Source organism: Bactrocera tryoni, chromosome 3, assembly GCF_016617805.1.
Source record: "Bactrocera tryoni isolate S06 chromosome 3, CSIRO_BtryS06_freeze2, whole genome shotgun sequence".
NCBI classification, from domain to species: domain Eukaryota; kingdom Metazoa; phylum Arthropoda; class Insecta; order Diptera; family Tephritidae; genus Bactrocera; species Bactrocera tryoni.
In genome coordinates, this window is record NC_052501.1 from 50,007,473 (window position 1) to 50,033,974 (window position 26,502).

Consider the following 26,502-nt stretch of genomic DNA (forward strand, 5'->3'; position numbering starts at 1 on the left):
AGTTCATTATGAATTTTTACGTATGCCATTGGAGTTGAAAAATGCGCCAGCCACATTCCAAAGGCTAATGAACACAGTTTTGGGAGGATTAGTCGATGAGAATTCTATAGTGTATTTAGACGATATTGTCGTTTTTAGCAAGTCACTCCAGGAGCGCATCGAATCGCTTGAGAAAGTTTTCCAAAGATTTTCCGATGCTAAAGTTAAAGTACAGCTAGCAAAGTGTAAAATTCTAAAAACGAAACAGAGTTTTCGGGGCACGTAGTAACACCGTCAGGTATAAAACCAAACCCGAGTAAAATTAAAGCGAAATAAGATTTCCCTGTACTTCAAACAGAAATAGGGATAAAGCAGTTTTTGGGTTTGACAGGTTTATTCGCAAATATATTAAAAATTTTGCTAATATTATCGAACCACTAACAAATTGTTTAAAAAAAGGGAAATAAATACCTAAAAGCCGTAGAGGCTATAAACATATTGATTACCGAAGATCTTATATTAGTGTATCCAAATTAGGAAAAGCCATTACTCTAACTACAGAAGCTTCTAATGTCACCTTAGGGGCAGTATTAGGCCACCATAGTATCCCATTTACTTCGGGAGTCTTATTTTAAACGAACATGAACTTCACTACTCTACGACGGAAAGGGAGTTATTAGTTATAATTTGGGCCACAAATACTTTAGACCATATTTGTTTGGTAGAAAGTTCCCTGCCGGCAACTCAGCTAACTTTTAATGCACTTTAATCTAACTATTTCGCAATTAGAGGCGGTTGATACTTGGACTATTTTTCATGGAGCCAACTGACTATTTTAATGTTGCGATGTCCTAGGCAGTAGTCAATTATCCGACACTGCATGACTTTTCAACTAACTTAAAGTTAGCTACTTAGTAGTTGGCTATATATTAGCTATTAGCTATTTATTTAAGTTAACTACAAGTTGGTTACTTAGCAGTTAGTTAAAAATTAGTTATTTAGTAGGAAGCTATCAGTTGACTTTTTTAAAATTAGCTACAAATCAATTACACAAGTTAAAAAAAGCCGAAAAATAAAGTATTAATTTTCTGTTTTATTCTTCTTATTTTTAATACATTCTGCATGGAAATGCCGCTTTTTAATGATTTTCTAGGCATTCCTTATCTCCTTTTCGTTGTCTTCAAAACCAAGCGAACGACAAGCATCTGTTTAAAATATTTAAAATATATTTGAGCTATGTTATTTGAAATTTGTATACACATATGCTTTCAGTATATCGGTTACCCATTAAAGTTTGGTAAAAAGCTTTAAAATCTTTCAAACGCTTCTTGCCGTGAACTCCATCCAAATTGATTTCTATGCACACACTTTGGGAAATAACATCTGTCAATGTTTTCGCCAGGCGCCCTTTTAACAAAGCCTTCATCCTGTTAACCTGTTAAGTAAGTTATAAAAACTTTTAGTATAGTAATGCATTTTAGCAAGATATTAAATTCATGGAACACAATTTTTAAGACTTACGTAGAGGTCACGATTGTCCTCACTAATAATAGTGTTGAAGTCGTGTAAGTCGTTGACACTTTTTATGGGGAAAACTGCACATGCATTATTGTTGGTTACCTCTTGGTGAAGAACCCTTTCCGTCAACACTTTCTGCTCAGCCAAGGACTTCATAATTATGTCATATGCAAATTTTTGCTCGAAAGTATTGCCAATATCACTACTTTCCATATGGCCTTCGTCATGACACTGAGCATTAACAGAGGAGCACGTGGCTTCTAACTGAGCTACACTATTAGACAAAAGTTTACTAGAAAACACATATTTTTCCTTTTTGATTAACCGTCTCAAATGCCTTTTGCTTACACCCCTCATTTTACTTTTTACAAGTACACAATAATTAAAATTTAAAGCAATCAGGTTGAGAATTTGTACTCTTTTTAATTTAATTAAAAACTTTATCTTTTAAAATTTTGTGTCACTTTTGCTTGCACACGATTCATCAACTGATTCACGGACAACTACAGCCTACTAATAACGAAAAGAGAGATTACAAAGAACTAACAGTAAAGATGAGAAAAAAATCAAAAACAGAAACACCTGCATTCTCTATGCTCGCTCTGATGTGGGGCATTTATGCATTACATTGTAGTTAGCTTTTAGTTAGTTCATAAAAGTTAACTAGAAATGTGTTTTTTGCGTAGTTGACTACCGAATTGCTGGCAGGGTTTATAACAAATAGCGACCACAGATTACTTCAATAGCTACATATTTTAAAAGAACCAAATGCAAAGCTGCAAAGGTGGAAGATTCGCCTTAACGAGTTTGATTTCGACGTGAAATACAGAAGAAGAGAAAGACCTCCACTCCGTCCAAAAGACCATGTGGAGAAGGACTTGGTTTCGCTTAGAATCTCCAGAAAATATAAAAATTAGTTCTAAAAGAAAATTTCTTAGTTTGTAGGAATTTTTATATTAATTTCTTTACATGACATATTTAACTACAACAGCAGTAACGTATCAACTAAATTTACAAATATGAAAACAACATGTGTAAAGCTTTTGTTTTACGTAACATAAGAATATAGAATTGACAGAAAATACTTTATATATATTCGTGTTATCTTTATACTTGTTAAGAATAATGGGCAATTTTAAAGTCGGTAAAGCATTGGAGTTGGTGTTTTGAAAGATATTTTTTTGATAAAGCTTATTTGAGCTCAAGTTCAACGCATTTATGTAGACCATAATAAATCTGATACAAACTGTAGTATGTAAAAACTATAGTTCGGTACTTTATAACGGGTTATTCAATAAGAGCGCTTTAATTAAAAAAAAAAGTCCAGACGCCAACCAACCCAACCCAACTTTCTACGGATTTCAAACATTAATCAGCCGAAACTGCTGCAATTTCACGTTCGATATACGTACGAATTTCCTCAATCGTCGCTGGTTGTTAGTAGCATGACGTAGCCCCAGAAGAAATAGTCTAACGGCGTCGAATCGCATCACCGAGGCGGCTAATTGGCTGGACAATTTCGTGAGAACACGTTCACCAAACTTGGTTTTCAACAAATCGACTGTAACATTCGCTATATGTCTTGTGGCGCCGTTCTGTTGGAACCACATATCATCCAATTCGGGCCAAAAATATTCGGTTATCATTGAGCGGTAGCGATTCCTGCCTACCTGGATTGCTGCCTACCAATAACGCATACTTGTATTTTGCTTATTGACGAAGCCATTCAGCCAGAAATGAGCCTCGTCGCTTGAAAATGTTTTTTCAATGAAAATCCGGATCATTTTCAAATTGTTGCTCAGCCCAATTCACGAACATACGACGATTTCTGGTGGTCAAGCGGCTAGAGTTCTTTCGTTCGCCACAACGATGTCACTGAAATACCATACGCTTGAGAACGACGTGTGAAAGACTAATTAGGGTATTTGTAAATTGATGCGCTAGCGGCATAAATTCAAACTGAAAGTTAAATTTAGTCCTTTTCATCTCATTCAAAGTAATCCGCTCCCGCTGCAATACACTTATTCCAACGAATTCTTCTGTCAATAGGGATGCAAACGATGCATCGATGTTTCTGAAACATATTTCTGGTTCTGATACATCGATGTTGCCTGGATCGATGTTTTATGGCGATGCTTTTTCAAATTTTACTCCACATCTTTGCAGCACTTTTTCTCGGTATTAATGCGAAAACATCTGCTTCGAAACGCTTTAGCAAACTGTTATGTGTTTTGTTGTAAAATACGGAGAATTCGTTGGTTGAATGTGCACTTGAATAATACTGAGAATTCGCTTACGAATTAATGCGAAATAAGTTTTACAAAAAATCGAAAATACATATCTATTTCGTGCTATGTGTGTTAGAAGTTGTTTTTGAGCGTTTAATATAAGTTTTGTTTGGAATTCATCTGTTGTCAATCACAAATTTGTTACAGGTGTAGTGAATATAAAATATATGTAAATAATTGCGTTAGACGTTTAAATATGTACATAATATTTCAGATTTTCAAAGTGCTGCCTTCAAAATTAAAAAGCAAGGTCTGGAGCTTCAAGAAATTAAAAACATCAGGTAACACGTCGAATCTTCGCTGTCACGTTGAGAATGTATATAAAAAGGTATTACTCGATCAAGTTGATAATGCAGAATGCTCCTCCAAAACTACGCCGGACTCGGAACCAAAACAGCGAAAAATTTCTGAAATAATTAGCATATCACCAACCGCTGGGACGACAGCGTCAAGTGAGTTATCCGACAATAGTAATAAGAAGACTGCATGTATAGAATCGTCTTCTAGTATACATATGTACTCCATCAGTACTGCAAAATAAATCGGATCAGTTGCCTGTGCTGATCCAACCTAATGTGAAAGACTTTTTTGAGCAGGTCAAAAGTATTTCTTACCAAGATAACCCTAAATCAAGGAAAATTACTGAAGCAATTGTAAAATATATTATAATGGACAACAAGCCATTTTCCACTGTAGAAGGAACAGGTTTTCTGCAGATGATGAAAGAACTAGTTCCGCTTTTTAAAGTTCCAAGTAGAGAACAATAAAATTACGAGTGGATGAAAAATATGAAGCGCTGTCTTCAATTTTCAAAGAGTATATTCGTAAGTGCGACAGTGATTGCCTAACGTATGACATATGGACGGAGACAATGAAAAATCAGTCGATCCTTGGGGTAACAATTCATTTTTTGGACAATTTACGTTTGTTGAGTGGGAGGTTAAGAGTAATCCAACTGCACGAAAGTCATACAGCAGCTTCTTTAGAAGAAACTATGTTTAAACTTTTCAACGAGTGGAACGTTTGCATAAATAAAGTTTCTGCTTGTGTAACAGATAATGATTCAACCATGAAGAAATTAAATAGAAGCTTGTTTGGCGAAAAGAAAATAAAACCCTTCCAAATTTCATAAAGGATGCAAATAATGGCGTTAGTACGTCGGAATCTTCGGATGAGTGTGCAATAGGGGTAGTCTATTTTTGTAACACCTATTTTACATGTTTAAGGATACACTTATGCGCAGTTTCGTATTGCTTGACGGATTTTTCCAAAATTTCAAAATCATTTATATGAAAACGGTGATCCGAGAACCAAGCATCATACCATGCGCTGCATATGAATTGGCAAATTGGCAAAAGTTGTATTCTGTGTTCCGGTATTAGTATGAACGTTAAAATCGCTAATATAGCTCTAGAATTCCATCGATCGTTGCTGAGCGCTGGTAAAACTCTAAATTTTATGTATGGGAAGGTTGTTTACTTCATAATATTTTAAATATTGCCCTAGTTCATATAAAAATTGCATGTCATCACGCCACTTAATTGATCTTAAGATCAACTTTTCTTCGTTTTGTTTGTAGTTTTGTTTTAGGTTTTTGTAGTTCATAATCAATTCGGTAAATATGTCATAATTGATGTTTGGCGATGTCGACTTCCACCTAGTACTTCATTCATCACATGCTTCAAAATTAAATCTAATACATGATGTTGGCATCCAATATACTGCGGTGGGGACAAATGTTTTTCCTGAAAACAATTCTGCAGTAAACGAACAACTCGACTTTTAACCCCTGTATTAACGTAGGTTGTGTCACTAACAATCATTTTAATGGAATTCCAAAGGTTAAATTTATCCAATACATTTCTTATTCCTTAAAAAAGTTACAGAAAGTTAATTAATGCTCTAAAAATATATTATTAAATAGAAACCTTCAAAAATTGACAAACTTTTCCCGTTTTCAAGAACCATTGCCGCTACTCTTACTTCCTTAGCTTCATTTGTTAACACCACGGCCTGCACTTCTTTCTTCCCAAATTTCTTGCCGTCGAAATGAATGCACCAAATGTCATCTCTTAAGGAATTCTTATAATTTTTTTCCAAGTTCAGCGCTGCTTTAATCATCGCTTTGTGAATACCTGCTTGTGTTGGTGTTGCTATATTTATTCCTTCTTTGGGCAATTCATTGCATATTTTAGCGGCATTTTTGGTGCTTACATGGGCTGTTGTTATCATTGTCACTGCTGCTTTTGTTGAAAACTTCGCATTTCTTTTTCTTTGAAGAGGAGCTTTATATTCACCAACAGGTGGAGAATGTGATTGCTCGACAGATTCAGCTGATGATGTTGAAGTGTTGAGCGCCACTTTATTTAAACACGAGGTGCTTTGAACATTTTTTCTTAAAAGGGCAGCTTTAGCTGTCATGTACCCAACTTCTCCATTTGTACTTGTTTGGAGTTCATACAGCTTTTTGTCCTCAGTTCCTAGCCAGACACCTTTTAAATCAGTTATATCACATAACTTGTTGAACACCATTGTAACATTTCTGCCATCCGGGAATTTTAAAAATGTTGAATAATCATTTAAAACTTTTGTTATCTTCCGTTGTGCAGATATACGTGTTATGCTCGGAAAGTTTAGTTTCGACCACAAGGCAATCATTTCGTTTGAAATAATCTGGCATCTTTTCTTTTTCAATTTCTCCGTTTTTGCTAATTCATTATACCTTCCTATAATCACGGTCTGTTTTGGAATCTTACACAATTCACTCAAGGGGTTTTCAATGTTATTGATTTCTCTTCTCTTATTCTTAGATTTTTCAAATGTTATTAAAATGTTTTCCCATTATTTTGAATTTTTTAAAACTTCAGCACCACTTTTTTTAAAAGACATTGTTAATTAAAAAAGACACTTTCACTCCAGCCGCCACGCACTGAATCAGAGACCGACAGCTAAATAAAGGCAACTGGCGCGACGCTTATACGAAGTTTCAATCATTCATAAAGCATTTACTCAAATTTATCGTTATCTATTTTTGTCATATGCAAAATACGACGGATAACGGAAGAAGAGCAAAACAAAACAGACACAAAGAAAAGAACATAGTCTCATATGGTTTTTTTTCTTGGCATATGTATGAAATTTTCATATGAATTTTCAATTTAAATTCTGCGTGAAGTTTTTGAAATAAATCGAAAAACTAAAAACGCAGTTATCATTTTTTACTATTCCTCATCGTGTTATGCCATGTAATTTTTTTTTTTCAAAAAAATTCAAAAAATTATACCCCTAGTGTGCAACAGAAAACCCGTTTGATATTTGGAGCCATCATAAACAGTTGGCCCACCAAAATGTGAAATGTTAGTTTTCCAATTTATCTGCTACAACAACAAATGTATCTTGGATTAGCTGTTGCTTCTATCAATCAGAATCAGAATGTGGGATGATATGAAAAATGTATTTCCTGAATTGTATAAACAAACTTCCAAATATTTATCCATTGTGGCCAATTCAGTCCCTAGTGAACGACTGTTTTCTAAAGCTGGAGCAACGATCACACAGCAAAGAAATCGCTTGACAGGGAAGAAACTTTCCAAATTGTTATTTTTAAATTCTGTTTTAAATAAATAATTGTTGTTTGTTCAAAAACTATTTATATCTTTTATTTATTGAGAAAAGGTTTTAATAGGTAGCTAAAATATATATCAATTAAAGGCGTACTACTGTATTTCACTTATTTATGGTTCTGAAATAAGCTTTTTATCCTCACTAATAAAATACGTTAAAAAAGTTCAAAAATCCATCGATGTTTTGATACATCGATGTTTCAATGGCCGATGTTTTTGATTTCGATGTTGTTTGAAGAAACATCGATACATCGAACCATCGATGTTTGCATCCCTACCTGTCATCACAGCACTTCGATTCAGCTTTTATATCTTCAATTGAGTCAAAACGGTGTCCTCGGAGTGGTCATGTGAATTTGCTGAATAGCCAGAAGTTACACGAAGGCAAATCATGCGAATGCGGTGGTTGCGGCACGATATTAGTTGAAGATGTGGCGAAATAATCACAAATAACCAATGCAGTATGACATGGTGCATTAAAGCACTTATTTGCTCAATAAATTCAGACATAGTTAAAATCGAAGAATTCACCTTTGGAGCCTTACTAAACGAGGCGTATCTCAATGTGAAATTTGACATAGATGTTACTAACAGTACTACCAACTTACAGGTCTACTTTTGTAGCGTTCGTATTGAAAAACCCGTCATATACAAATCTTTCTTCAGCTGTCAAATTGGCTTTCCAAATACAAACGGTAGCATGCAGTTTTTAACTATATGCATAAAGATATATATTTAGGTGAAGTCTACATACTAGCAAAGATAGGGCAATAGAGACCAACTTATAAAAGTTAAGTACACATTTGAAACTACTTCAGACCTAGCGCATCCCTCTTTAAGTATCTTATATTATAAAAGTTCTTTCAAGCCTTAGTACAAGGTGGGTACTAGACTAGCATTACTTTATGATTAGCTCATGTCCTTTTGAGAAGTAGTTTCATGAAATAAAGTACTTTATGTCTTAAAGTATGATCAGACCTTGCACTTCTGTAGTAGTTTAAAACATTTTTTATTAATTTTTGTTTGAATCTGTTCTTCTTTTGTAAGTTTAAAGAAAATAAAGTGTTTATGTTTTGATATATTGACACATCATATTAGAATCTATTAATTAAAACAAGAAAGAACTTTAACTTTGGATGGACCGAAACTAATATTCCCTTCACAGATGCATTTCTTTTAGTAGCTATGTGTTTAAATAAATCTAAAGACGTAGTTATTTTAGCCAGGTTGTTTACTAGAAACATTAAGGTTATTTAATAAAGAAAATGGATATTTTAGACGTTTTGTATGGCATTGTTATCCGACAGGCAAATTTTCTTCAACTATTGTAGCCTTGCCTTAGAGAATAAACCACGTCGAATTTGCAGAATATATCTCTTTAAATTAAAAAGTCTCCAATGAAAACATTTGACTCCGATCGTTCAAATTGTATGAAAGCTATATGCTATAGTAATCCGATGTAAACAATTCTTCGGAGATTACATTCTTGCCTTAGAAAATAATCTGGACAAAATTTCGTGAATATACTTTGTCAAATGCAAAAGTTTTTCATACCAGCATTAGACTCCGATCGTTTAGTTTATATAGCAGCTATATGCTATAGTAAGCCGACCTGAACAATTTCTTCGTATATTACATTATTATCTTAGAAAATAACCTTTGCTAACTTTTGTGAAGATACATTATATATTATAGTGGTCGCATATCGACAGTTCTGACAAACGAGTAGCTTCTTGAAGAGAAAATGACGTTTGCAAAATTTCAAAACGATATCTTAAAAACTGAGGGATTAGTTCGTATATATAATCATTTAAATATATACTTTATAGGGTCTCCGACGCTTCCTTCTGTGTGTTACAAACTTCGTGGCAAACTTATTATACCATGTTCAGGGCATAAATATGTTCGATGTTATTTCGATCTAGTTATCCTACTCTATAAAATATTAAGATAACACATTTTTTTCTCTCCTATGTACCGGTATGATATTGTCGCCCTACTGTTAACTTTGTTTTAATTTTCGGTGTTCCAGTAATGTGTTCGCGATTATAATCTTTTGGAATAGTGACTCGGTTTGCATCAAATAATGAGTAGTGATTGTAGTGATAGGAGAATCCTTTTCAAGATGAGGCCAGCAAAATTATGCTAAAGGCTTCTTTAAAAGAATTAATAAATAATAAACCAAACCAAGTAGAAATCAAGTAACAGCTATCAAAATCACCAACTCCGAAAAAATAATTGCTTGAAAGAAAACCATAAGTCTAAGAAAACACCTGTTGCTGCGTGCATATGTTTTGGGAGGAACCATATTAGGACACAAGTGACGCACGAACTTAGACTTTTCAAACTGGGACAGGCAACTGTTTCTTACGAACACTTAGGTCAAGAGATCTCAATTTCCCTAAAGTACTTGTCGAAGTTTACAGCTCAATTAGTGTAAGCAGTTTTGCAAACTGCAAAGTCCTTATTGTTGAATTTTTTATGTATTTTGCATTTTTTATACAGCATGCTCCGATCATAAGGATTACAGCTGCAGCAAAAAGACAAAAGTAGAGGCGTATATAATCCTTTGCGATTTCTAATATCGTGTCAACTACCATCGATTTAAGTATGTAACAATGAATCAACAACTATTTCAACTGTCCATTCATATACTTATCTCTATCGGATATCGCGCTCACAGTAGAAACTGGAAGTGAAAGAAAGAAGGTGATGTATTGAATAAATAAAATATATATTTATATGCCAAAAAATGTCAAAACTTCGTTTGAAGAAAGGGTTAAAAGATTCACAAAATTCACTCAACTTCACTATAGGTCAAATGAATGGTTTTTGAGGCAAAAAATTAATTTTTAAGGTGTACTATTTCAAAAAAAGGATAATGGCATTTTGTAATAAACATTTTGAAATACCCAAAAATACAAAAATTAGAGTCAGGTGGCAACCCATGTCTTAAAGCCAAGCTGTCAAAGTTGTAGTTTTTTTGGTTTGTTTTGTTTGCTGACATTCACCTTTATAGTGCCTAACATTTAATCCATTGTTTAACAAAATATTATCTAATATATAAAATTGTCGTGTCCCGGTGTACGTTATTGAACTCCTCTGAAACCGCTCGACCGATTTTCGTGAATCTTTGCGTGAATATCGGCTAGGGTGAAGAATCGGACAACATCTATTTTTCATCCTCCTAAATGTTAAGGGAAATTGGAAATTGGAAAATTCCCAAAAAGTAACATTTTTCCATACAAATTTTTTTTTCAATTTTTGTTTGTTTTGTTTTTCAAAATTTTTGCTTGTCAAATATTTGAATCATTCATTTTTGGTCGCATGCTTTTTTTATTCCGGCTGTTCAAAAGAAAAATTATTGAAAATTATTCAGTGAAAACGTTATGTTTCACATAAAGTTATCAATTACAGATTGAAATTTCTTACGAAGCCACGAAGAGGTCGCGCTAATATCGGTCGGCGTTCCTTTTGCCATCAACGTATGGCAGCCCAAGACAAATGAACGACTACTCCCAGGATGCAATGACATACATGTGGAATTATGGAACGCGGTCAATCAGCAAGCGATCGTCACGATGTCACAGCACGACTTTTCAAACAACAGCAGCGATGTTTGATGTACTTTATCTTAGATGCTGGATGTATTCTTTGAGTAGCAAAAAAAAGTTAGCCGCACGCACACATTCTTCTTTGGATGGTGGATGGTGGATGGTGGATGGTGCTTACACCAGATCAAACTGATGAACTCATTTCTGCGGAAATTCCTGATGCAGAGAAAGATACAGTATTATACCAAATGTTGAAAACCAATATGGTTCATGGACCTTGCGGACACCACAATCCCACTTCGGGTTGTATGTCTGACAATTAATACACGAAAATCCGTCGAACTCCGTTTCGTTATTGAACTCCTCTGAAACCGCTCGACCGATTTTCGTGAATCTTAGCGTGCATATCGTCTAGGATGGAGAATCGGACAACATCTATTTTTCATCATCCTAAATGTTCAGGGTGGTACACCCATAAATTTTTTTAACTTTCTGCGAAGAAAATTAAAAATTTTCTAAAATCGGGAAGTTATTGGTTGTTAAAGTTATTGGACCCGCTTATAACTTTTGAACGGATCAAGCGATTCAACCCTACCCAACGGCATTTCAAAGAGTTTCACTTAACTTTGATTCTCTAAAATTTTGAGCCGATTCGGATCGCTAGATTTCGAGAAAACTGAAAAATCACGTCGATGGCCGCAAACCGTGTGAAAATCGGTTGATTTGTTCGTGAGATATCGCATATCCGCAATAGGGTTGCAAGATGTCAATCGAATATTATAATTGTAGTACGATAAGTAAAAAAGAGTATCAAATATATTAGCCAATATGTGAATAAAGGGAGTGATATGGCTGTATTTAGAATTGAAAATACTAATGTACTTTCTCTTCCGTTGAATCAAAATGATGAAATTACGAATTACCAAATTGGCCGGTATGTCAGTTCCAATGAAGCTGTCTGGCGTATTTTCGGTTTCCCAATTCATGAACGGGATCTAGCAATTATCCAATTAGCTGTCCACCTTGAAAACGGCCAGCGCGTATATTTCACGAACGATACAGTGCTTGATCGTGCTATAAATCCACCAAAAACTATGCTAACCGAATTTTTTGAACTGTGCAATCGTGCGGATGCTTTTGGTGCCTTCGCACAAACACTTCTCTACTCTGAAGCTCCACGGTATTTTACATGGGCTCAAAAAAAAAAATGGATACCCCGCAAGCAAGGGACACCAGTTGATGCGCATCCCGGTTTATTTAAATCAATTACTTTGGGTCGTGTATATACAGTCAATCCAAGGCAGACTGAGTGCTTTTACCTGCGACTATTGGTGGTTAATGTCACCGGGCCATTGTCATTTCAAGATATACGTAAGGTAGATGGACAACAGTATCCTACGTATAAAGATGCATGCCTAGCTCTAGGCTTGCTAGAAGACGACAATCATTGGGACAGTACGCTTGCTGAAGCAACATTAAACTGCACAGCATCACAAATTCGTCTACTATTTGCTATAGTACTGACTACATGTTTCCCGGCCCGAGCACAAATGTTGTGGGATAATCACAAAGATTCAATGACGGATGATATATTATATCGACATCGTACAAGGTGCAATGATCTAACGATATCATTCAGAGATGCAATGTACAATGAAACATTTATTGCTATCGAGGATCTTTGCATTGCTATTGCGAATTTGCCAATCAGTCATTTCGGTATGAGCTCACCGAATCGAAGTGCATCTGATTTACTCAACACAGATATCAATCGTGAACTACAGTACGATACTGTAGAAATGGCAGGCATTGTTAGTCGCAATGTTCCACTACTAAATGACGAACAAAAAATTATTTACGACCGCATCATGCTGGCAGTTTCGGCAGGACAAGGGGGATTCTTTTTTTTTGGATGCACCAGGTGGAACTGGCAAAACATTCCTTATTTCGTTACTTCTGGCCGAGATACGATCAAAAAATGACATCGCATTGGTCGTATGTGGCTTAGATTTGAAAACACCATGCATTTCCCACGGACAACTATATGTGGCATGTTCTCGCGTGGGAAACCCCTCCAGTTTGTTTGTGTTGGCTAAAGACGGACTAACCAAGAATATTGTACACTCTATTGCACTGAGAGATTAATTTTTTTTTTTTCAATTGCCATAATTGATAGGATAATATGAATAATTATTTTTGATATTTAGAAAGCTATCAAAAATTGTAATTTAAAATATATTCGTTACTTTAATAAGGATTAATTTATTAACTTAAATAAAGCATACTTTCATTGTTTATAATGCTTTCGATTATAAGTACATCCCCGCACACTTAGTAGTAGATAGTTATTTTTATTGAACTAAAAAAATGTTTCCTAGAAAAAATATACATGGCAAAACAACGTTTGCGGGGTCAGCTAGTAATTGTATAAAATTTTTATAAAATGGAAAATATTAATTCAGGTATGTAAAAAAATTTTTATTAATAAGTTTCATAAAAATGTTGTGGTTGTAAATTTTTTGTTGCATCAAAGTGTGTCGTATTTACTGTGGAGTTTTGGTTATTGACCTCGTGTTTCTTGGAGTAGTACTTTGTTTATTGAAACGTATTTGTTGAACAATATATATGTGGAGAAAGGTTATGATGTGTACTTTCATGTGGTTGTAATCTAAAGCGCAGCCAACTGCAGCCCAACTGCTCTAAATTATTAAAATTTTCCTTTTAAGATTGCGTAAAAATAAAAAATACGGATATAGTTAAATTTTGGTTAGATAATAACCAAAATGCTACGATTGTTGTCAACTGGATTTTCAAGAAATTTAATAGAAGTGTGGATGACGAATGTATGGCATCAATCAAAAAGAAAATTAACAATTTTTGTGCAAATGCTACCCAAAAGCGGAACAAGAACCAAAGATGTGCGAAGAGATTTGAGAACAACGAAAGTTTATGGCTATCAAATGTGACTGAATTTAAAATTTCTGAGAGTGATGTCGCAAACAAAAGAGGTCGCCCTTATGTTGGATACAGCGAGGAAAGTGCGAGGCAAAAACGGAAACTTGCTTCCGTAGTGTCGTCCGTACAGGGTCACGATACCAAATTATTGGTCCATGCTGCTTCAATATCAGCTTATGCATCAAAAGCAAATAATTTATACTTTGTTTTATAGGAAGCAGCTTCATCTCCATCTAGGGCTACAAAAATGAGAAAAACTTTAACCTCCAATGACAAAAAACCATTACCACTATACCCCGAGGAAGCATTACTATTTTTGATAGAAAATAATTTAACAAAGCAACAGTACATAAACATTCGGGCAATGAGCAAGTCACGAAACTTTGATATTTATCCACATTACCAAAAAATTCAAGAGTGGAAATTGCAATGCCGACCTGATGGACTACCGGTAACGGAATCATCAGCACAAATACCACTAAAATTAATCACGTCGCATCATTTTTTTTTTCAATATCTTTTTATTTATTGAATCTGCTTTTTGTTTTAAAAGCCTAACAATAAGTTATAAAATCTTAAATCTATTTAAAAACTAGACACGCTCAAGCAAGTGATTGAGCTGTTTTGGTGATACATTGCTCATTAGTACGCGGGCATATCTCTTCTTTTAAGGCGTGTTTGATTGCAGGAATGTACCAAAGCATTAGCCAAAGGGTTTGGGTGATCACGGAGTTTAGATATATATTTAATTCTACTGTCTTCTACTTCTTTCCTTACCGTAAAAATACCGAGGTCTTTATGGATATTTTCATTACGCATGTACCATGGTGAACACGTGATTGATCTAAGCATTTTTGATTGGAACCTTTGTATTATGTCTATATTAGTTGCACAGGTCGTACCCCACAGTTAATTGCCATACATCCAAATCGGCTTTATGACCGCTTTATATAAAAGCACTTTGTTGTCTAGGCTAAGTTTGGAGTTTTTATTTAATAGCCAATTTAAATTTGCAGCTCTTATCTTCATGCAAGCTATTTTACTAGATATATGTTTTCTCCACGTAAGTCTTCTATCTAGGTGAATACCAAGATAAGTTACTTCATTCGCTTGGGGTACTAGAATATTATTCATTTTTAATGTCGGACACATATTTGGTCTAAGCGAAAATGTAACATGCTTACACTTTTGCTCATTCACATTTATACGCCAGTTGGCTAGCCATTCTTCGACAAACCTTAAGTGCTTGGCTAATATTCTTGATGCTATTATGTGGCATTTGTTACGGCTCACTATAGCTGTGTCGTCCGCAAAAGTTGAAGTTAATACATTGTTAGCTGTTGGAAGATCTGCTGTATATATGATGTATAGTGTTGGACCTAAAACACTGCCCTGGGGTACACCAGCCCTTATCTGTCTTTCATCAGATATGAAATCTCCCACTTTTACCATAAATTTTCTATTTTTTAAATAAGACTCCAATGTTTTATACTGAGCCACGTCTAGAAATATAGCTGAACAGTACTCTCTGTGCTCAAATGCTTTTCTTATTTCGTTAGTGATTCTATTTACTTGCTCTATCGTGCTATGTTTTTCACGAAACTCGAATTGGTGCGTTGGTATTATATTATTTTCGTGGAGGAAAGGAGTCATCTTTGATAGCAACACTTTTTCAAATATTTTAGAAAGACAGGGTAAAAGACTGATTGGTCTGTATGAAGACGGCTGTGTTAAGTCTTTCCCAGGTTTGTCTATCAAGATAATCTGCGACTTTTTCCATGAATTAGGATAGTGTCCGAGATAAAGAATTGCATTGAAGAGCAAAGAGAGCGCTCCTACGGCAATATTTGGTAACTCAATTAGCATATTTGGGGTAATATTATCATATCCTGGTGACTTTTTACGGTTAAGTTCCTTTATTATTCTAGTAACTTCAGAAGTAGAAGTCCTAATAGACACATGCGACTCGTTTGCGGTATTAGGCAAAATTGGCAAATCAAAGTTGTATTTTGGACAATTGGGTTGAAATACCTTTTCTAGGTGATTTGCAAAGCAATTTGCCTTATCCTCATCACTACGTGCCCAATTACCATTCAACTGTCTTAGAGGCATGTTGGAATCTACTGGTGGCTTGAAAGACTTTTGGGCTTTCCAAAGGGAGTTTTGCTTGCTAGAATTTGGACACAATTTCTTTATATAATTTTCGGTGTTGTGTTCTTCTTCGCGTTTAAGCGCTTTTTTATCGTTCGTACAGCAGATTTCAGTTGAAGCAGAGTTGAAGGGGAGCGATTTAATTGTCATTCTCGCCTAGCTCTTCTTTTCTCATTTACAAGCTTCTCTATTTCATTATTGGTGATCTTTCTAAAACCAACTGGTTTAATGTTTCTTTTTGGTGTTGGCTGCATTAGTTATTAGGTCATTAATTTCTCTTATATTTTCATCAATGTCTCTTTCTGTATTTATTTTGCAATCAATATTGATATGGCTGCTGATATACTCTCTATACTTCAACCAGTTAGTTTTATATGATGTTAGAGAAACTTTTGTCTCAAATATCATTTAGTACAGGAGAATGATCAGATGATAAGTCTGTATATGTATCAGCTGTCATAAGCGATCTATCTATATTTTTGACTACAGCAAAATCTATTAAGTCTGGTATTTTTCTTCTATTACTGGGCCAGTATGTCGGCTTACCAGGAGATATTATATCCAGCTTATTATGCTTATTCATAATAGTGTAGTACAACTGTCGTCCTTTCGGATTAATAAGACGTGAGCCCCAGTACGTGTGTTTTGCGTTGTAATCTCCACCTGCAAGAAATCTTTGACCTTGTGTTCCAAAAAAGTCTTTAAATTCGATTTCTGTAATTTTAAAACAAGGTGGACAGTACATTGCCGTAAGGTTTAAGTCACATCCCCGATTTTTGAGTGATATTGTTGTAGCTTGTAACTGTGGTGTAGCATGAGATTCTAGGGCATAGTGGTTTAAACGATTTCTAATCAACACTGCCGTGCCACCATGCGCTTTTCCATCTGGATGATTTGTGACATAGAGTCTAAATCCCGGTATATTGAAATTATTTTTATTTGTTAAATGAGTCTCTGATATAAGCATTACATCTATATTTTTTTCAGACAGAAATCTAATAATCTCTAATTTATGTTGGTTAACACCGTTAGCATTCCATATACATATGTATGTTTAGTAAGCTCATTTTTTACTTAATAAATTTTGCAGCATTTGATTTTGTGATTTTATTAAATCCTGGATCATGTTTTGCATGCTAGACATAAATTGTGTCATACACTGTGTAAGATTTATAATCATAGTTTCAATACCTCCATTTGGAGGATTTTGCGGCAGTTGCATTTGCACAGTGTTGCCTTTCACCACATTAGCATAGCTTCCTTGCATATTATTATTGATAGAAGTAATAGGATTTGAACTTTTCTCTGAGGTTAATATAATTTCATTACGGGGAGTTTGTAACATTTGGTTACGGCGTGCTTGAATGCCTTGTGACAACTTCGATTTCAAATCTTTATATACAGGACAACCCCTGTAGTTAGCAGTGTGATTTCCTCCACAATTGCTACATTTTTTATTTAATTCTTCTTTCTTAAGTGTGCATTTAGAAGTGGGATGTAAATCACCACATACCACACAAACACTGCGTAGAGTGCAGTATGATTTAGTATGCCCATATTCTTGGCAGTTAGTACATTGTACCGGACCGTTTCTTTTATGTGGTTCTTCCACAGTTACTCTACGATGCAGCAAATATTTCAAATTATATATTGGATGTGTTTCATTTTTTTTAAGTTGATTTGTTGCATCAACTCAATTTTAAACATTGGCTGAGGTACTTTGTTTCTGTTAAATATATTTACAACTGTTTTAATTCCAAAACCACATTCTTCCAATGCTTCTTTGACTTCACTAGAGTCTACGGCAGACTCTATACCCTTGATTACAACAACTAGGCCCTTAGAGCTCTTCAGTTGATACGAATAATAATTTTTGTTTTTATTTGAAAAAAATTTAACTATTTCCATGAAACTTTTTTTCAGTGTACGACTGAATTTTTGTTTCGTCTATATTGCCTTTTTTAAAAGGCACTGTATGAAAATTGTTAGTGCCAACAATTTCACTTAATTTCGCAACAAGGGTATTACTGCTACGTTCGCGCAAATATATTGGAGGTGGTTTGGCATTAACGACTGTGGTGGTACCGTTCGCATCGTCGTCTGAACCATTGCTTAGTATGGCAAATCGGTTGCCATTTAAAACTTCCGTTTTATTTTTATTTGGTGTGCCGCTTTGAAATTTTTTTGGATTGACCGCTGCCTTTGGAGGACTTAATTTCCTTTTTATATTGACGTAGCGGTCAATGCCTGTTTGTACAGACGGGCCTTTTTTTATTACGTTCTCACCTTGCGTTGTAATTTTCTTCGCTGCCTGTGCGCTTGCTGGTACCTGCAGACTGGTTGCTGTCAGTGCATTTGTTGTTGCCCGATTGTTGTTTTCTGCTGCTTCTGCTGACTGCGTTCTTTGCTGCGTTCCCTTTTCTGCTGATCGTCGCCGTTACCCTTTTTATTGCCAGTAGTTGTTGTTGTTGTTGGGCCGACAAAGCTGAAGTAGGCATTTAGGGAATGCCTACGGCCTTGCTGGTGAGGCTGCGAAGCACTCATTATTGTTTTTATTATTATTTTTTTGTTTTGTTTTTAACTATTTATTTCGTGCACTATTTGCTTATGTTTATAAATAATAATTTGTGAGCACTTATTTTTTTGTTGATTGTTTGATTTTATTTTATTATTATTAATTGGTTACTTTTTTCACAATTTGAATACACGGAGCGAGTTAGAAAACACGTCCGTACACCTTGAAGGACGCAAAAATATATATACGTCGCATCATGAAACCGTTTGGATTAATCGTACACCTCAATCTGTTCGTTTTTGCCGACCACTTAAAATTGAATTTATTAAGGAAACGAAGGAACATATTTCGAAAGAAAAAAACAATCTGGATATGCAAATAAAAAACCTTGAGCCCTTAGAATATTTTTTTAATGGTAGAAAAATATCTGTAAAATATGAATTTATAATGACTTTAATTGATGGAAAAGTTTTGAACGTACTTACGGAAACAAAGTCTTCTCGTCGGGTACAATTTTGAAGTAAGAGTTATTTATAATACACTAACTTTTATAAAATTTAATGTTCTCTTTTTAGTGGAATTAAATCTTGATGGCATTGGAAGCACAAGCACACTAGCAAAAGAAGACTTATTTAATTTCATGGTTTTATGTTAATAATTTTATTAGTAAATAAATTTTATTTCTAGCAGAATGCTCCATTATCCAAGGACCGTGTTTTCTATTAACTCTCCCATCGCTAAGCTGACTTTTCCGGTCAATGCAAGTGGGCATTCTAATAATTTTAACGTGGTAAACAATATAGTTACTAGAAGTGGGCGTGGTTAGGGCGGATCGACTTGAGATTTTTATCGAAGAGTAAGGTGCCCATCGTAGTCACCTGTACTAAATTTTGAGGCTCTAGCTGCTTCCTGTGATTTCTTCCCTCAAAAACCATTCATTTGACCCGTAGTGAACTTGAATAAATTACAGAAAGCGCCTGAAAGGAGTACGCACAATAAGGCGAAAAAGTGTGAAAACAGCCTGCGTTGGCGCCCCGAAATGATTTAGGGCGTTCGAGATAATGTGAAAATTGTATGGAAGCCGGCGCTCGGCAAAACGAAATACAACTGTGGATAAAGTGCTTAAGGTAAGCGGTAAAGCGTTACATATATTAAGGCGTATGCACGTTTTCGTCAATTTTGCTTTCGCCATGTTTTACAGCACATGAAAAAGCAATTTCACTTGAAAGTGTATAATTTAATGAAACTTTTCAGCGAATCCATAAATAATATGTGAAGTACTTTGAGTACAGGAAAGCATTCGAGAAAATATAACCATATACTATTAGTATGTAGAGACACTTATATACGAATATTGATGACTTCTGACAATACGAACAATACTTTCAAATTATGAGAAGAAGAAATAATGTTATCATCGATCAAGTGGGGCGAGTTTAACGCATTTGGTTTGCTTTCCGAATGGATTCAAATGAAACAATGTTCAAATGGTTCCAAATGGTTTATTTCGAAATAACAATGTTTAAGAATAGGCATTTATAAATAATTACATTAGTGATTATTACTTACCGCAGTATGTCCTTCCACTTTCCTGGCTGATTGATGAATAAGCTCAAACACGATATGCAGTGGTATATATGCACAAAGGCACTTGCATTTACCGTGCGGATCAGCACAGCTAGGATAGGGGAAATTTTTTTTATTTTTTTATTTTACAAAAGTTTACATAACAATAAAATTATTACATAAACTAAAGATAACGCAGCGGTAGCATCGGAGGCTTTCAGCTGGCATGTTGACTAGGGCGGTATCAAATGCGTCGGAGTAGGTCGGTATCTCTGAGGAAATTATATATCCTGCTAATATTATTGTCCATCGGGTTTTTTAACAGCTGTGTAGGATTAATACCATTGAGATTGTGTAATCCTTGGGCATCAAGTGTCGGGCAGCAATCCAAGAGGTGGTTAATGCTGAGTGAAAAGTTGCAGAACGGGCAGCAACTAGGAGTAGCGCCTTGAAGCACCATGTAGACACGCATTTTCGAACTTTAACTAATCGGCAGAGTCAGTCTGGAATTTCAGCCTCGGGCGAAATGTTGAAGGAAGGCGGTTTGAAGGGAGTCTGGTAATAATGGGGAAATGATCACTGCCATGAAGGTCATCAATTACTAGCCAAGTGCATTTGGTAGAAAGGGAAATCGAACATATGGTGAGGTCAAGGTGGGTGAAGGATTTGTGAGTAGAGAACTGAGTCGGGGAGCCGTTATTAAGTACAAAGGAGTTGGAAGCAAGGATTGAATCATCAATTACACGGCCCTTAGCATTAAGCGAAGGGAACCCCACATAGGGCTCCAGGCGTTAAAATCGCCTGCCCAAATAAAAGGACTATCAGTTGACGAAAAAATACTATTAAAGTCAGTGGTTGAAAATGTTTGATCAGGAGGGGAGTAGGCGCAGACAATGGATATTTTATTGGGCGATAGAATTTCTAATACCAAGGAAGAGATGCGGGACTGGAGAGGATAACATTTGTGCGGGACATTTTTCTTCACTAAGATACCAATTCCTTGCTTACTAGAAAAAATATGTGGCAAATTATGAAAGTATCCAACATAGGCCGAAGGGGTACGAGCGTTGACCATGTAGTGGAGGTGGGTTTCATTTAAAAGAATTACAGAGGGATTGTGTGATTTAATTAATATTTCTAGATCGATGAAATTATTGTAATATCCGTTTATGTTCCACTGTAAAGCTACAAACATATGCACAAAAGAGAAAAGAAAACTTGTATTTGTTTTTGTTAAGTATATAGCTAAAAATATTATGAGTTAGAAATGTCCATATTATTAGTTTCTGCAACTAACTTCTGGATGCAAAGGAGGGGAGAGCGTAATTGAGTCATCGTGTTTATTAGTTGGAGATTGAGAGGAAAGAGGGATAGGATGGGGAGAGGAAAGTGGCGTGCAATAGCGCGAGAGTATGTCTGTTAAGATGGGAGAGAGAGAGTTTTGAGAGAGTGGATTATCAACAATTGCGTTGGTTGCTGTTGGGTTTTTGTTAAATGATTGCGGACAAAGGTCAGCAGTGTGAGAGCTAAGTGGAGACAAGATGTTCTTTGTGGAAGATGATGGTTTGGCTGAGTATGAATGTAACGAGTTGCTATTGATGGTTTGTGAGGAGTTTGCGGTGTTGGGAGGGGAATTATTTTCGTTTGAGTCTGCAGTTGATTGTGGTTTTTCGTTTTTGTTGAATTCGGTAGGCTTTAACACATTGGCAAATGATGAGGGGTTAAGGGAAGCCGGGATTGTATTATTGTATTTTTTTATTGCTTCGTGCATGCTGCATTTTTCTAATGTTTTAATACGTAGTATTTCTTTAGTTTGTAGAAATTTTGGACAAGCGTTTGAGGAGGACGGATGCTCTCCAGAGCAGTTAGCGCACATTGTTCTTGTACATTCGGTAGGGGAGTGGGGAGGGAGGTAGCAATTGTTACACATTGGGACATTTTTGCAGTATTTTGTTGTGTGTCCAAATTTTTGACACTACTTGTATCTCATGGGATTTGGGATGTATGGACGGACAGAAAGGATTCTCCATGCGAATTGAGTTTTTTCGGGAAGATGATATTTATCAAATGATAAGAGAATTGAGCCAGTAGGCTTAGATACGTCATCAAATATTCTATTAAACTTATATATAGAAGTTACGCCGTGTGTCTTAAGTCCCTCTATAATGTCGCTTTCAGGCAAATGAGTCAGGAATGGAGCAAAAGTGGTTCCTTTTACGCTGTTCAAGTTATCGTGAAGTTTAGCGGTGATATCGCACACTCCCGGAAGAGATTTAGCGAACAAAAAATTTTCTGCAATTTTCTTATTTTTGAGAAGCAGAAGTAAACTGCCGTCGCGAAGCTCGGATATAGTGTTGACATCTTTGCTAATTGCTAGTATACCTTTATGTACGGCAAAACACGATAAGCTCGTTAGTGGTTTGTTACCTTCCAATGCTTTTATTATGATGAATTTAGGATCGTCTTTTTTTGTAATTGGTAGTTCTGGGAATAAATCCAGTGGAGTCGATTCTGCTTTTTTTCGTTTAGGTCTGGAGCTCGGAGAAAGCAGGGCGAACCTGTTATCTCCGAGGTTAGAAGCCCCGGGGGGCATATTGGAAAATTATTGATTTGTGTCACTGACTTTTTAAGCGCGGCTTAGTTAATTAAACAACAAATGCACGTGTTTTAATACGAATAGCGCTGATAAACAGAACTGAAAGCAAACGCACTGTGTAAGAAACGCAACTGTTCACGCTGAGTGATAGTCGAAGACTGATAGGGGAAAAACAAACTGCAGCTTACAAACAACAAGTATATAAGCCCAAATAACTAATTAGAGCTTGCGCCTTCCTGCTTATGCTTATCCGAAGAAGGGGAAATGACAAATATACAAATTGCACAAACAAGTAGGCAGAAGCTTTACAGTTGAAATTATGTATATAATATGTAGTTCGCGACAATTTAAAGAGAAATGAAAATGAAACATTCAACTGTAAAATAAACATAGAAATTGAATAACATATTTATATGTATATGGGCAAGGGTTGCCAACATCCCCACCCCCGTGAATCAACCTGATTCACCACCGTCAATGTCCAGAACGGCTAGTTTTGAGACTGCTCGTTGTTTAACTCCTGTTGAAGTTCGTATGTCTGCTCGTCGTACTTCACCATCAGTCCCAGGGTATACTTTCTCCACTCTACCGCGGCACCATTCTCGTCGTGGAATGTTAGGATCGCATATAAACACCAATTCTCCTTCTTTCAGTGGCTTCGTTCGACGGCACCACACGGCGAGTCAAGGTAGGTAGATATTCAGTAATCCACCTCTTCCAAAAATGATCCCTCAATTGACGAGCGATGCGCCATTGCTTGCGTAGCATACAAGTGTTTCCCAAGTCAGCGTCTGCTAGAGGAGTCTGGGGCGTGTTTTCTGCTCCCAAAATGAAATCGTTAGGAGTTAGAGGCTGTTCTTGGTCGGCAGTGATAGGCAAATGCGTCAGTGGGCGAGAGTTAACGACATTCTCAGCTTCGATCAGAAAACTAATCAGAGTATGCTCTCTTGGTGAAACTTCTTTTAAAGTGTGACGTAGAACTCGCTTAACGCACTGTACCATTCTCTCCCATGCGCCACCTTCCGAAGGTTGAAATGGGGAATTAAACACCCACTGGATATTTTTCTGTGATAATTCACTTTGTAAGCGACCGCAGTCGAACACTTCAGCGAAGCGTTTTGCTTCTCGGTCGGCGCCAACGAAATTCTTTCCATTGTCGGACCTAATTCTTACGGGCGCACCACGTCTATTGACAAAATTACGTAAGGCAATAATACAGGAATCAGTACTCAAATCGTGAGCCAGTTCTAGGTGTACAGCTCTCACTGTAAGGCACGTAAAGAGCGCAACCCATCTCTTCTCAGTGCTGCGTCGAACAGTCACAGTGACTGGGCCAAAGTAATCAAGGCCAGTGTAGCTAAACGGGCGTACGTAAGGAGTAAGTCTGTCCGACGGAAGCGGACCCATCCAAGGCGCTGACGGGGTAGCTTTATTCAAACGGCATACATTGCAACTGGCAACTACGTTGCGCAACACACTTCTTAGTCGTGGCACCCAATAATTGCGGCGGATGTCACCAATAGTAGCCTCTATGTTCTGGTGACACATGATGTTATATGTAACACCAATAATTTTGTAAAGGCATGATCAGGCGGTAAAATAATAGGACGTCGTGTGCTGATTGGAAGCCATCTGGCGGCGTCCATGCGTGCCTGTACTCGAAGAACACCTTCTTCGTCTATATATGGTGAGAGTTGCAACAGTGTACTGTCATGGGCAATGTCGTGGCCATTTTCAATGAACTGTAACTCTGCTCCATACACTTCGCGTTGCACTATGCGGCATAAAAGGCATTTGGCATCGTCTACTTCTTTTGCAGTTAAGCCATAACATTGATTTGGCTGTGTACGACGACGGCAGTGATCGACAAAGCGTAAGACCCAGGCAACGGTTCTTACCAACCTTTGAAAGGAAGAAAATCTATAAGATTACAACTCGCGATGACTAAAGCGAATTTGAACCGAAGCTCTTCATCAGGTTCATCATTTCCAGAAACTGTTACGTCTTCAGAAGGCCAAGCCTGCTCGGGGGGGCCCCCGTGACCAACGTGCTGTTGGATTAAAATTGGTGCAATCATTTGCTCGCATGGCTTCATCGGCTACATTGTGCTTAGTGGGTATCCATCTCCAATTAGATATACTTGTTGAAGCCAATATCTCGGCTATCCTATGCTGAACGAAAGGCTTGTAACGACGATGTTCACCCTGTATCCATTTGATGACCGTTTTTGAGTCACTCCACAGGATGCAATCTTTGATGTTTAGAGAATGTTCGTCGCGGATACACTGCATAAGGCGAGTGCCCAAAATCGCTGCCTGAAGTTCGAGGCGTGGCACGGTGAGGGTTTTCATTGGCGCACATTTTGTCTTTGCACAAACGAATGCAACATCAAATTCACCAGATACAGATTGAGATCGTATATAAGCAACGGCGGCAAAGGCATTCTCACTAGCATCAACAAATATGTGGAGTTGAAGTACCTGAGGTGCGCAATATCTGAAATAGTAACGAGGCATGGCATACCTGGCAATCTCGGGTAGTTGTTTACGCCACTTCACCCAAGCAGCATTTACGTCTTTTGGCAATGGGTCGTTCCAGTGGATATCGTGTTTCCAAAGCTCACGCATAAGCAACTTGGCTCCGATGACGAAATTGCTCAGTAACCCTAGAGGGTCAAATATTGGCATGACGATACTTAAAAGTTCCCTTTTAGTAGGGCGTCTCTTCCCATTTATCACCGCTTCAGAAACGTTATGGAATTTCAGTTTGAAGCCGAAACAATCTGATGATGGCTGCCAAAACAATCTTAGTACCTTCTCACCAACGAAACCTTCTTTCTTGCCAATCGATCGTGTAACATCAGTACCACCAAGCGCGGTTAACACCTTCGAAGAATTGGATGTGAAATTGCGAAGCTCGAACCCAGCATCCATATGAATCGCTCGGACCTGTTCTGACACGGAAATTGCTTCCACTTCTGAACTGAAGCTATCAACGAAGTCATCGACATTATGGTGGTCCAATATTGCTTTTACTGCGCGGGCCGTGGTTCCTTGCTTATTTTGGTGCTCCAGCGCGTTGACTTTTTTACATAATTTGCAGCACATGGTGAACAAGCAGCACCAAACGTCATCACGCACATTTCGTAAACATCCGGCGGTTGCGTAGCATTACCATCACGCCAGAGAAACCGCTGTGCACATCTGTCATCTTCTCGTATAAGAATTTGGTGGAACATCTCCTTGATGTCTCCACATACGGCAACTGCGCCCTCACGAAAACGAAATAATATCGACGGCAATGGGCGATATTCTTGTAGACCCTTCAAGAGCTGTGAGTTGAGGGAGATTCCACTTACCTCAGCAGCGGCGTCGAAAACCATACGTAGTTTTCCGGGTTTGTTGGGAATAGCAACGGCAAAGTGTGGCAAATACCAAGTTGTAGGTGTACACACAACAGCTTCTGCTGGCGGCAGTTTTCGTGCGTACTTCTTTGTGACGTAAGAGTCCATGATGTTCTTGTATTCGGCGGCAAAATCTGCATCACGAATCATCCTTCGCTCTACACTGACTAATCGTTTCAACGCCATATTGTAGCTATCAGGTAAATTAACTTTGTCACTTTTCCATATAAGACCCGTTTTAAAACGTCCGTCTACGCGGCATGTGGTAGACTTCAAGACATGTCTGGCACGGATGTCCTCCTCACTCTCTATCGGCGTTGAAGCTCTAACACCAAAACTCTCAATTTCGAAAAA

General features: G+C 36.8%; 1 pseudogene; it reads right to left on the minus strand.

The window, feature by feature from the left end:
- Window positions 1-1,074: 1,074 nt before the first annotated feature.
- Window positions 1,075-25,678, minus strand: LOC120770655 (annotated as a pseudogene).
- Window positions 25,679-26,502: the final 824 nt, after the last annotated feature.